Source organism: Macaca nemestrina, chromosome 5 (genome assembly GCF_043159975.1).
Source record: "Macaca nemestrina isolate mMacNem1 chromosome 5, mMacNem.hap1, whole genome shotgun sequence".
Lineage (NCBI taxonomy): Eukaryota > Metazoa > Chordata > Mammalia > Primates > Cercopithecidae > Macaca > Macaca nemestrina.
Window position 1 is genome coordinate 9,038,835 of NC_092129.1, and position 11,456 is coordinate 9,050,290.

General features: G+C 40.5%; 1 protein-coding gene and 1 long non-coding RNA gene across 11 annotated transcripts in view; both read left to right on the top strand.

The window, feature by feature from the left end:
- Window positions 1-11,456, top strand: part of PRKN (parkin RBR E3 ubiquitin protein ligase) — a 1,377,649-nt gene that overhangs the window by 92,971 nt on the left and 1,273,222 nt on the right. The window lies entirely within an intron of this gene.
- The window catches only part of LOC139363057 (uncharacterized), a 92,630-nt gene that overhangs the window by 21,228 nt on the left and 59,946 nt on the right, over window positions 1-11,456 (top strand). The window contains exon 2 of the long non-coding RNA XR_011622937.1: window positions 6,403-6,467. This is a non-coding gene — a long non-coding RNA (uncharacterized lncRNA). The remainder of the gene's footprint in view (window positions 1-6,402; window positions 6,468-11,456) is intronic.

The following is an 11,456-nucleotide window of genomic DNA, read 5'->3' on the forward strand; positions in this document are numbered from 1 at the left end:
CCTGTTGTTTCCTGACTTTTTAATGATCGCCATTCTAACTGGTGTGAGATGGTATCTCATTGTGGTTTTGATTTGCATTTCTCTGATGGCCAGTGATGATGAGCATTTTTTCATGTGTCTGTTGGCTGTATGAATGTCTTCTTTTGAGAAATGTCTGTTCATATCCTTTGCCCACTCTTTGATGGGGTTGTTTGTTTTTTTCTTGTAAATTTGTTTGAGTTCTTTGTAGGTTCTGGATATTAGCCCTTTGTCAGATGAGTAGATTGCAAAAATTTTCTCCCATTCTGTAGGTTGCCTGTTCACTCTGATGGTAGTTTCTTTTGCTGTGCAGAAGCTCTTTAATTTAATGAGATCCCATTTGTCAATTTTGGCTTTTGCTGCTGTTGCTTTTGGTGTTTTAGACATGAAGTCTTTGCCCATGCCTATGTCCTGAATGGTACTACCTAGGTTTTCCTCTAGGATTTTTATGGTATTAGGTCTAACATTTAAGTCTCTAATCCATCTTGAATTAATTTTCGTATAAGGAGTAAGGAAAGGATCCAGTTTCAGCTTTCTACTTATGGCTAGCCAATTTTCCCAGCACCATTTATTAAATAGGGAATCCTTTCCCCATTTCTTGTTTCTCTCAGGTTTGTCAAAGATCAGATGGCTGTAGATGTGTGGTATTATTTCTGAGGACTCTGTTCTGTTCCATTGGTCTATATCTCTGTTTTGGTACCAGTACCATGCTGTTTTGGTTACTGTAGCCTTGTAGTATAGTTTGAAGTCAGGTAGCGTGATGCCTCCAGCTTTGTTCTTTTGACTTAGGATTGTCTTGGAGATGCGGGCTCTTTTTTGGTTCCATATGAACTTTAAAGCAGTTTTTTCCAATTCTGTGAAGAAACTCATTGGTAGCTTGATGGGGATGGCATTGAATCTATAAATAACCTTGGGCAGTATGGCCATTTTCACGATATTGATTCTTCCTATCCATGAGCATGGTATGTTCTTCCATTTGTTTGTGTCCTCTTTTATTTCACTGAGCAGTGGTTTGTAGTTGTCCTTGAAGAGGTCCTTTACATCCCTTGTAAGTTGGATTCCTAGGTATTTGATTCTCTTTGAAGCAATTGTGAATGGAAGTTCATTCCTGATTTGGCTCTCTGTTTGTCTGTTACTGGTGTATAAGAATGCTTGTGATTTTTGTACATTAATTTTGTATCCTGAGACTTTGCTGAAGTTGCTTATCAGCTTAAGGAGATTTTGGGCTGAGACAATGGGGTTTTCTAAATATACAATCATGTCATCTGCAAAGAGGGACAATTTGACTTCTTCTTTTCCTAACTGAATACCCTTGATTTCTTTCTCTTGCCTAATTGCCCTAGCCAGAACTTCCAACACTATGTTGAATAGGAGTGGTGAGAGAGGGCATCCCTGTCTTGTGTCAGTTTTCAAAGGGAATTTTTCCAGTTTTTGCCCATTCAGTATGATATTGGCTGTGGGTTTGTCATAAATAGCTCTTATTATTTTGAGGTACGTTCCATCAATACCGAATTTATTGAGCGTTTTTAGCATGAAGGGCTGTTGAATTTTGTCAAAAGCCTTTTCTGCATCTATTGAGATAATCATGTGGTTCTTGTCTTTGGTTCCGTTTATATGTTGGATTATGTTTATTGATTTGCGAATGTTGAACCAGCCTTGCATCCCAGGGATGAAGCCCACTTGATCATGGTGGATAAGCTTTTTGATGTGTTGCTGAATCCGGTTTGCCAGTATTTTATTGAGGATTTTTGCATCGATGTTCATCAGGGATATTGGTCTAAAATTCTCTTTTTTTGTTGTGTCTCTGCCAGGCTTTGGTATCAGGATGATGTTGGCCTCATAAAATGAGTTAGGGAGGATTCCCTCTTTTTCTATTGATTGGAATAGTTTCAGAAGGAATGGTACCAACTCCTCCTTGTACCTCTGGTAGAATTCAGCTGTGAATCCATCTGGTCCTGGACTTTTTTTGGTTGGTAGGCTATTAATTATTGCCTCAATTTCAGAGCCTGCTATTGGTCTATTCAGGGATTCAACTTCTTCCTGGTTTAGTCTTGGAAGAGTGTAAGTGTCCAGGAAATTATCCATTTCTTCTAGATTTTCCAGTTTATTTGCGTAGAGGTGTTTATAGTATTCTCTGATGGTAGTTTGTATTTCTGTGGGGTCGGTGGTGATAGCCCCTTTATCATTTTTAATTGCGTCGATTTGATTCTTCTCTCTTTTCTTCTTTATTAGTCTTGCTAGTGGTCTGTCAATTTTGTCTGTCAATCTTTTCAAAAAACCAACTCCTGGATTCATTGATTTTTTGGAGGGTTTTTTGTGTCTCTATCTCCTTCAGTTCTGCTCTGATCTTAGTTATTTCTAGCCTTCTGCTAGCTTTCGAATGTGTTTGCTCTTGCTTCTCTAGTTCTTTTAATTGTGATGTTAGAGTGTCAATTTTAGATCTTTCCTGCTTTCTCTTGTGGGCATTTAGTGCTATAAATTTCCCTCTACACACTGCTTTAAATGTGTCCCAGAGATTCTGGTATGTTGTATCTTTGTTCTCATTGGTTTCAAAGAACATCTTTATTTCTGCCTTCATTTCGTTATGTACCCAGTAGTCATTCAGGAGCAGGTTGTTCAGTTTCCATGTAGTTGAGCGGTTTTGATTGAGTTTCTTAGTCCTGAGTTCTAGTTTGATTGCACTGTGGTCTGAGAGACAGTTTGTTATAATTTCTGTTCTTGTACATTTGCTGAGGAGTGCTTTACTTCCAATTACGTGGTCGATTTTGGAGTAAGTACGATGTGGTGCTGAGAAGAATGTATATTCTGTTGATTTGGGGTGGAGAGTTCTATAGATGTCTATTAGGTCTGCTTGCTGCAGAGATGAGTTCAATTCCTGGATATCCTTGTTAACTTTCTGTCTCGTTGATCTGTCTAATGTTGACAGTGGAGTGTTGAAGTCTCCCATTATTATTGTATGGGAGTCTAAGTCTCTTTGTAAGTCTCTAAGGACTTGCTTTATGAATCTGGGTGCTCCTGTATTGGGTGCATATATATTTAGGATAGTTAGCTCTTCCTGTTGAATTGATCCCTTTACCATTATGTAATGGCCTTCTTTGTCTCTTTTGATCTTTGATGGTTTAAAGTCTGTTTTATCAGAGACTAGTATTGCAACCCCCGCTTTTTTTTGTTCTCCATTTGCTTGGTAAATCTTCCTCCATCCCTTTATTTTGAGCCTATGTATGTCTCTGCGTGTGAGATGGGTCTCCTGAATACAGCAGACTGATGGGTCTTGACTCTTGATCCAGTTTGCCAGTCTGTGTCTTTTAATTGGAGCATTTAGTCCATTTACATTTAAGGTTAAGATTGTTATGTGTGAACTTGATCCTGCCATTATGATATTAACTGGTTATTTTGCTCGTTAGTTGATGCAGTTTCTTCCTAGCCTCGATGGTCTTTACATTTTGGCATGTTTTTGCAATGGCTGGTACCGGTTGTTCCTTTCCATGTTTAGTGCTTCCTTCAGGGTCTCTTGTAAGGCAGGCCTAGTGGTGACAAAATCTCTAAGCATTTGCTTATCTGTAAAGGATTTTATTTCTCCTTCACTTATGAAACTTAGTTTGGCTGGATATGAAATTCTGGGTTTAAAATTCTTTTCTTTAAGAATGTTGAATATTGGCCCCCACTCTCTTCTGGCTTGGAGAGTTTCTGCCGAGAGATCTGCTGTTAGTCTGATGGGCTTCCCTTTGTGGGTAACCCGACCTTTCTCTCTGGCTGCCCTTAAGATTTTTTCCTTCATTTCAACTTTGGTGAATCTGGCAATTATGTATCTTGGAGTTGCTCTTCTCGAGGAGTATCTTTGTGGCGTTCTCTGTATTTCCTGGATTTGAATGTTGGCCTGCCCTACTAGGTTGGGGAAGTTCTCCTGGATGATATCCTGAAGAGTGTTTTCCAACTTGGTTCCATTTTCCCCCTCACTTTCAGGCACCCCAATCAGACGTAGATTTGGTCTTTTTACATAATCCCATACTTCTTGCAGGCTTTGTTCATTTCTTTTTCTTCTTTTTTCTTTTGGTTTCTCTTCTCGCTTCATTTCATTCATTTGATCCTCAATCGCAGATACTCTTTCTTCCAGTTGATCGAGTCGGTTACTGAAGCTTGTGCATTTGTCACGTATTTCTCGTGTCATGGTTTTCATCTCTTTCATTTCGTTTAGGACCTTCTCTGCATTAATTACTCTAGCCATCAATTCTTCCACTTTTTTTTCAAGATTTTTAGTTTCTTTGCGCTGGGTACGTAATTCCTCCTTTAGCTCTGAGAAATTTGATGGACTGAAGCCTTCTTCTCTCATCTCGTCAAAGTCATTCTCCGTCCAGCTTTGATCTGTTGCTGGCGATGAGCTGCGCTCCTTTGCCGGGGGAGATGCGCTCTTATTTTTTGAATTTCCAGCTTTTCTGCCCTGCTTTTTCCCCATCTTTGTGGTTTTATCTGCCTCTGGTCTTTGATGATGGTGATGTACTGATGGGGTTTTGGTGTAGGTGTCCTTCCTGTTTGATAGTTTTCCTTCTAACAGTCAGGACCCTCAGCTGTAGGTCTGTTGGAGATTGCTTGAGGTCCACTCCAGACCCTGTTTGCCTGGGTATCAGCAGCAGAGGCTGCAGAAGATAGAATATTTCTGAACAGTGAGTGTACCTGTCTGATTCTTGCTTTGGAAGCTTCCTCTCAGGGGTGTACTCCACCCTGTGAGGTGTGGGGTGTCAGACTGCCCCTAGTGGGGGATGTCTCCCAGTTAGGCTACTCAGGGGTCAGGGACCCACTTGAGCAGGGAGTCTGTCCCTTCTCAGATCTCAACCTCCGTGTTGGGAGATCCACTGCTCTCTTCAAAGCTGTCAGACAGAGTCGTTTGCGTCTGCAGAGGTTTCAGCTGTGTTTGTTATTGTCCTGCCCCCAGAGGTGGAGTCTACAGAGACAGGCAGGTTTCCTTGAGCTGCTGTGAGCTCCACCCAGTTCGAGCTTCCCAGCAGCTTTGTTTACCTACTTAAGCCTCAGCAATGGCGGGCGCCCCTCCCCCAGCCTCACTGCTGCCTTGCCGGTAGATCACAGACTGCTGTGCTAGCAATGAGGGAGGCTCCGTGGGTGTGGGACCCTCCCGGCCAGGTGTGGGCTATGATCTCCTGGTGTGCCTGTTTGCTTAAAGCGCAGTATTGGGGTGGGAGTTACCCGATTTTCCAGGTGTTGTGTGTCTCAGTTCCCCTGGCTAGGAAAAGGGATTCCCTTCCCCCTTGCGCTTCCCAGGTGAGGCAATGCCTCGCCCTGCTTCAGCTCTCGCTGGTCGGGCTGCAGCAGCTGACCAGCACTGATCGTCCGGCACTCCCCAGTGAGATGAACCCAGTACCTCAGTTGAAAATGCAGAAATCACCGGTCTTCTGTGTCGCTCGCGCTGGGAGTTGGAGACTGGAGCTGTTCCTATTTGGCCATCTTGCTCCGCGGACCTTTTTTTTTGAGACAGACTCTCACTCTATTGCCAGGCTGAAATGCAGTGGCATTATCATGGCTCACTGCAGCCTTGAGCTCCTGGGCTCAAGCAACCCTCGAATTTCGGCCTCCTGATTTACTACAGGTGCATGCCACCATTCCCAGGTGAGACTGAGTCTCTGTATGTTGCCCAAGCTGGTCTTGAACTCCTGGGCTCAAAGGATCCTTCTGCCTCTGCCTCCCAAAGTTCTGGGATTACAGCTGTGAGCCACCATGCCCATTTGTTTTGCTTCTTCATGGGTGTTTATTTCATTTCTGTTTCATTCCCAAAATGTCTGCATTTTGCGCCACTGTTTACACAAGTCACTGTCTCTTGGTTGTTAATGTGAAAACCCGGAGGACAGAAACAACATTTCTCTAGCGATCTTGAGCAGGAACATGCATTTGCCTGGGTTCATCTAATATATTCCATTAAGATGCCCCTAACAAGGCATGTTACCTTCAGTAGTCTCTTTAACCTCTTTGTGCCAAGTGTCTTCATTTGTAAAATGGAAAGGTTAGAAACAGAACTCGAACTTATTTATTGGTGGTTGTTTTTTCCCCCCACATTGCTCCACAGGAGGTGGAGAGGGCTCAAAAATTTCAAAGCTATTTTTAGCCAAACATTTGGTGCTATTCATTTCATGTTGGGCTTATAGCAAAAATTCATGTCACTGAGATATTTTTTTTTTCCCTACTGACTTGTTACAACAGAAAAAACAAATGTGTTGTCCAATCATAAGATTAAGAGTATATGAAAATGAGAGCAATTTAACATCAACTTTTTTTTGTGGGCAAATGATATTACTATTTAAGTAATATATATCTGTTGCTGATATTTGGCAAGTGCCTTCAGAATATTTAATTTTTGTAATTTCCACTACTTTTCAGTCACAGCACGCAGGAGGACAGAACCGTTTCAATTTTTACAGAATTCCTTCACTCAAGGATGCTTCGTAAGTGGTTATTTTCTTTTGGGAGCCAGCTTTTTCTCCGAACGTGCCTCATGCCATTGTGGTTGAGAGCAGTGCACACAAAATCGACCAGGCTAGCAAGCCCCCAAACCCGGAGGCTAGTCATGTGGCTGAGGCATTCACTTGTGTGAAGTCACAGATCTGCCTGTGTAAAATTATTAGTGGAATCATCAGCGGCTCTTCATCATCACGAAATTGTTTTCCTTGAAACAGTTTTTTCTATGATTACCACTAAGAATCAACAAACTCCTAAATCATAATGACAGTTGAAAGATCTAAATGTCAACCAAATTAAGAAATAATTTCTTAGAGTAATGAAAATTAATGCTATTATAATAAAATAAGAAAACTTAATAATGAGATGAAATGATGTTAACAAAGCCATGACATAAGGTCTACTCTTGGAGAATATTTGAATTGCAGGCTACAAATGGCATCAAAAATACTAACAGTCTCATATAAAATCAAGCAAAGTCAAATTTGACGCTTTTGAATATGTAGGATCTTGCCATGTCATCACACTGATGACTTCACCCTAAAAGCCAAACATTTTATTGCACTGATTTGGTTTTAAAGACTTCTAATTTTCTGGTAAAATACCCAGAAGGAGAAAGAGGGGGAGGGAACAGAGACTGAACATAGAGGAAATTTGTTATTTTGGAAATTGAATGCCTGGCTCAGAATGCAGCTGACTACCCTTCTCAAGACCCATGTCTATGTTCATTTTCCACGTGTGAAAAATATATAAAAGGCTGTTACCCCATGAACTGTGTGTGTGAAACTTGTCTCCTGTGAGCACCCAGGACTGTCCTGCATGAAGGGAAGAAATCAAGTTAAGTAAAAAGATGCTTTGTTCTTTGGTATAGGCAGAATGAAGAATTAAACTCATTATTTAAATAGTTGAGGTAAGATACAGTATTTGAACTTCTCAAAAGTGAAATTATGGAATTTTAGAGATTAAAAGAAACATAAATATTCAGTATTACAGGTGAGAAAACTGGAGTCTAGGAATGTTTAATTAAATAAAGATATGTCTCCCAACACTTTGGGAGGCCGAGGCGGGCGGATAACAAGGTCAAGAGATTGAGGCCATCCTGGCCAACATGGTGAAACCTGTCTCTACTAAAAATAGAAAAATTAGCTGGGCATGGTGGTGGGCACCTGTAGTCCCAGCTATCGGGAGGCTGAGGCAGGAGAATTGCTTGAACCTCAGAGGCGGAGATTGCAGTGAGCCGAGTGAGCCACTGCACTCCAGCCTGGGTGACAGAGAGAGACTCCGTCTCAAAGAAAAAGTATATCACTCTTCTGGTGTCAGCCATTGCACTAGTGACTAGGTGATACAATCGAAATAAGACACCAAAGCTCTGCCTGAAGAAGTGTGATTCATGCTGGAGGAGAGAGGCAGGAGAGTGTATGGGACTGTGTCCTTACCATGGGAAGTGATCACAGCTGTGGTAGAAACAGCAGAACGGGAAGCTTCGTAGAGGCTGTGGTTTGAGTCCTTAGGGTGTGCCTTGGAGAAGAGAAAGCACTGGGATTACAGGTGTGAGCTACCATGCCTGGCCTGGGTTTTCCATTTTCTAAGGGTGGGGAAGGAAGAGGACGAGGAGGGAGAAACCAGCAGCATCAAGAGGCTACAAAGCCAAAATCATTTACCGTCTGGCCCTTTGCAGACAATGTTTGCTGGCCCCTGGGTTAGACAGGGAGGCCTGTAAATGTAGATGTCCACACCTGCAGATGCATTCCAACCCTGGAGAACAGCCAAAGCCCAGGTATGGAGAGGTGAATGCACAGACTATTCTGGGAACTTTGGCTTCTTTGGTTCAGGGGAGTTACTATTTTAAAGAAATGCCATCCCCACTGGAGCCCTTTTGTAAATGCTGGTTAGTTTTGTGGACACAAGACCATGTAGTATATTTTTCATGCACTTAGCATTCTCTGTAGCTGTCTTATTTCTCCATTACTGTTTTACACTTATAATTATTTAGAAGTTATTAATGATTAAACATTGTTTAAATGCCCTCACACCTAGAACATCTAGGGCAATGTTGAAAAACAGTTTTCCAGTCATTAGTCTCTTGTTTAGCTCATCTGGGCACACACCTTCCTCCCTGCCTCGCTTCATCCTGCCATCCCTCCCATCTCAAGCTCTCCTCCCTTCCTCCCCCTCCTCATGTTACTCTGCCATCCCAGGCACAGTCAGGGTCCCATGGAAGGAGACTGGGCTGGGGACACCAGTCATGGGGTGCACTGGGCCTCTACATTCAGCGAGTGGGACAAAGCCCAGGCAATTAGCAACCTCCAGGTCTGTGTGAATTCACATGATTTCTCAACTAGAAAATCAGCCAAATGTGTGAAGTTCTGGAAATCTGCTTTTTTACATAATTGAATTTCTCTAGAAACTGGAATTTTAGGAGTTGTAAGTCCTCCCTTCCCAGTGACTAAATGGATACTTTTTTTGTTTTTCTTTTTTGAGACACAGTCTTGCCCTGTCACCTAGGCTGGAGTGCAGTGGTGTGATCTCAGCTCACTGCAACCTCCGCCTGCGGATTCAAGCAATTCTCGTGCCTCAGCCTCCTGAGTAGCTGGGTTTACAGGCACGCACCACCATGCCCAGCTAATTTTTTGTATTTTTAGTAGAGATGGGCCAGGCTGGTCTTGAACTCCTGACCTCAAGTGATCCGCCCACCTTGGCCTCCCAAAGTGCTGGGATTAAGGCGTGAGCCACCGCACCTGGCCTACATTTTTTTTTTTTTTTTGAAAGTTTAGCCTGGTGATTTTATAGCTCATCTAGGTTGTAAGGAATAGCAATGAATCCTAAAAAACATATACTAAAAATACATTCAAAATTAATACACACATAAAGTATAAATTAAATATGACAAGTATTGAAAGTTAACACTATTTAATATTTTAAATGAAAAATTATTTTCACAAGGGATTGTACTGAACAAATCCTTTGAATTTCAGCTTTGCTTATGTTTGCTAACAGGAAAATGATTATAAAATATACTTGTAATGGAGAAGTTAGCCTGATTATTTTGTATTATATTAGAATTACCAATTATATTTGTATCTAAGTACATTTGCTATATTATTATGACAAACTGGATTTTTGTCTTGGGCAAATTTTTCTGTAAAATTTCAAGTTTTATTTTTGTCTTTTCTACCTACTTCCATTTCTTATTGCAGTTACACAAAAGTGAGTTCTTTTTATTTTTTTAATTTATATTTTTAATTTTAGGTTTTATGTTAGATACAGGAGTACATGTGCAGGTTTGTTACATGGGAATATTGGTTATGCTGAAGTTCAGGGTATGAATCCTATCACCCAGGTAGTGAGCATAGTAACCAATATGTAGTTTTTCCTCCCTCCTCCTTCTCATAGTCCACAGTGTACATTGTTATGTCCAGGTGTGCTCAGTGTTTAGTTCTCACTTATAAGTGAAACATGCAGTATTTGTTTTTATATTGTTCCTGTGTTAATTCATTTAGGATTATGGACTCTAGCTTCATCCATGTTGCTGCAAAGGACGTGATTTCATTCTTTCTTATGGCTATGTAGTATTCCATAGTGTATATGTACCACATTTTCTTTATCCAGTCTACTGTTGATGGACACCTGGGTTTATTCCATGTCTTTGCTATTGTGAATAGTGTAGCGATGAACGGATGAGTGCATGTGTCTTTTTCGTAGAATGATTTGTTTTCCTTTGGGTATATAACCAGTAATGGTATTGTTGGGTCAAATGATAGCTCTGTTTTAAGTTGAGAAATCTCCAGACTGCTTTCCACAGTGGCTGGACTAATTTACATTTCTACCAACAGTGTGTAAGTATATAAGTGTTTCCTTTTCTCTGCAGCTTTGCCACATCTGTTTTTTTTTTTTTTTTTTTTTGACTTTTTAATAATAGCCATTCTGACTGGTATAAGATGGTATCTCGTTGTGGTTTTGATTTGCATTTCTGTTGATTAACTGGCTAGTCATATGCAGAAAATTGAACCTGGATGCCTTTCACCCTATATAAAAAATAACTCAAAATGGACCAAAGATTCAAATGTAAAACCTCAAACTGTAATAATTCTGAAAGACAACCTAGGAAATACTCTTCTCAGCATTGGCTCTGGCAAAAATTTTTTGGCTAAGTCCCCAAAAGCAATTGCAACAAAACCAAAAATAAACAAGTGGGACTGAATTAAACTAATGAGCTTGTACAGCCAAAGAAACTATCAACAGACTAAAGAGACAACCTGCAGAATGGCAGGAGATATTTACAAACTATGCATTTGACAAAGGCCTAATATCCGGAATTTATAAGGAACCTCACAAGAAGCAAAAAACATTTTAAAATGGGCAAAGGACATGAATAGGCACTTCACAAAAGAAGACATGCAAGCTACCAACAAACCTATAAAAAAAGCTCAGCATCACTAAAAATCAATTCCTAAAGCACCCTTCTTATAAGGAATTCCAGGCAGAAAGCAGAGTTAGTATTGCAGTTTTCAGTTGGAAAAGCTGGTTAATATAACGAAAGTAATAAATAAGTCCTCTATTTGTGTTTGTTGACAGTTGCAATTTAATTTTGACATTGAATTTATAGACTACTTAATATATTTGAATGCACATGGACTGTCGTGGAACAGTCATTCCTGAAGTGGCCTGACATCTCATTGATGTGTAATACAGGTGACTCTGCTCTAAAAGTTTTATTTTCCTCCAGAAACATTGTACATAGTAGATGACCATGTCCTTCAAATACTGTAACAGCTCCATTACTGTTGCTAGAAGATTGTGAGGTCTTATGACCTGTTGTATTTGAGTGAAACTTTGGAAAAGATGAGAATTCTACCTGAAATGCTTAATGACTAATAACTGTAATTTCCTGAGTTATACTAGTCAATTTGATCAAAATTCCTTTTGATCTGTGGGCAAATGGTTCTATAAAATTGCTTACTTTTTCTGTTTTTCAG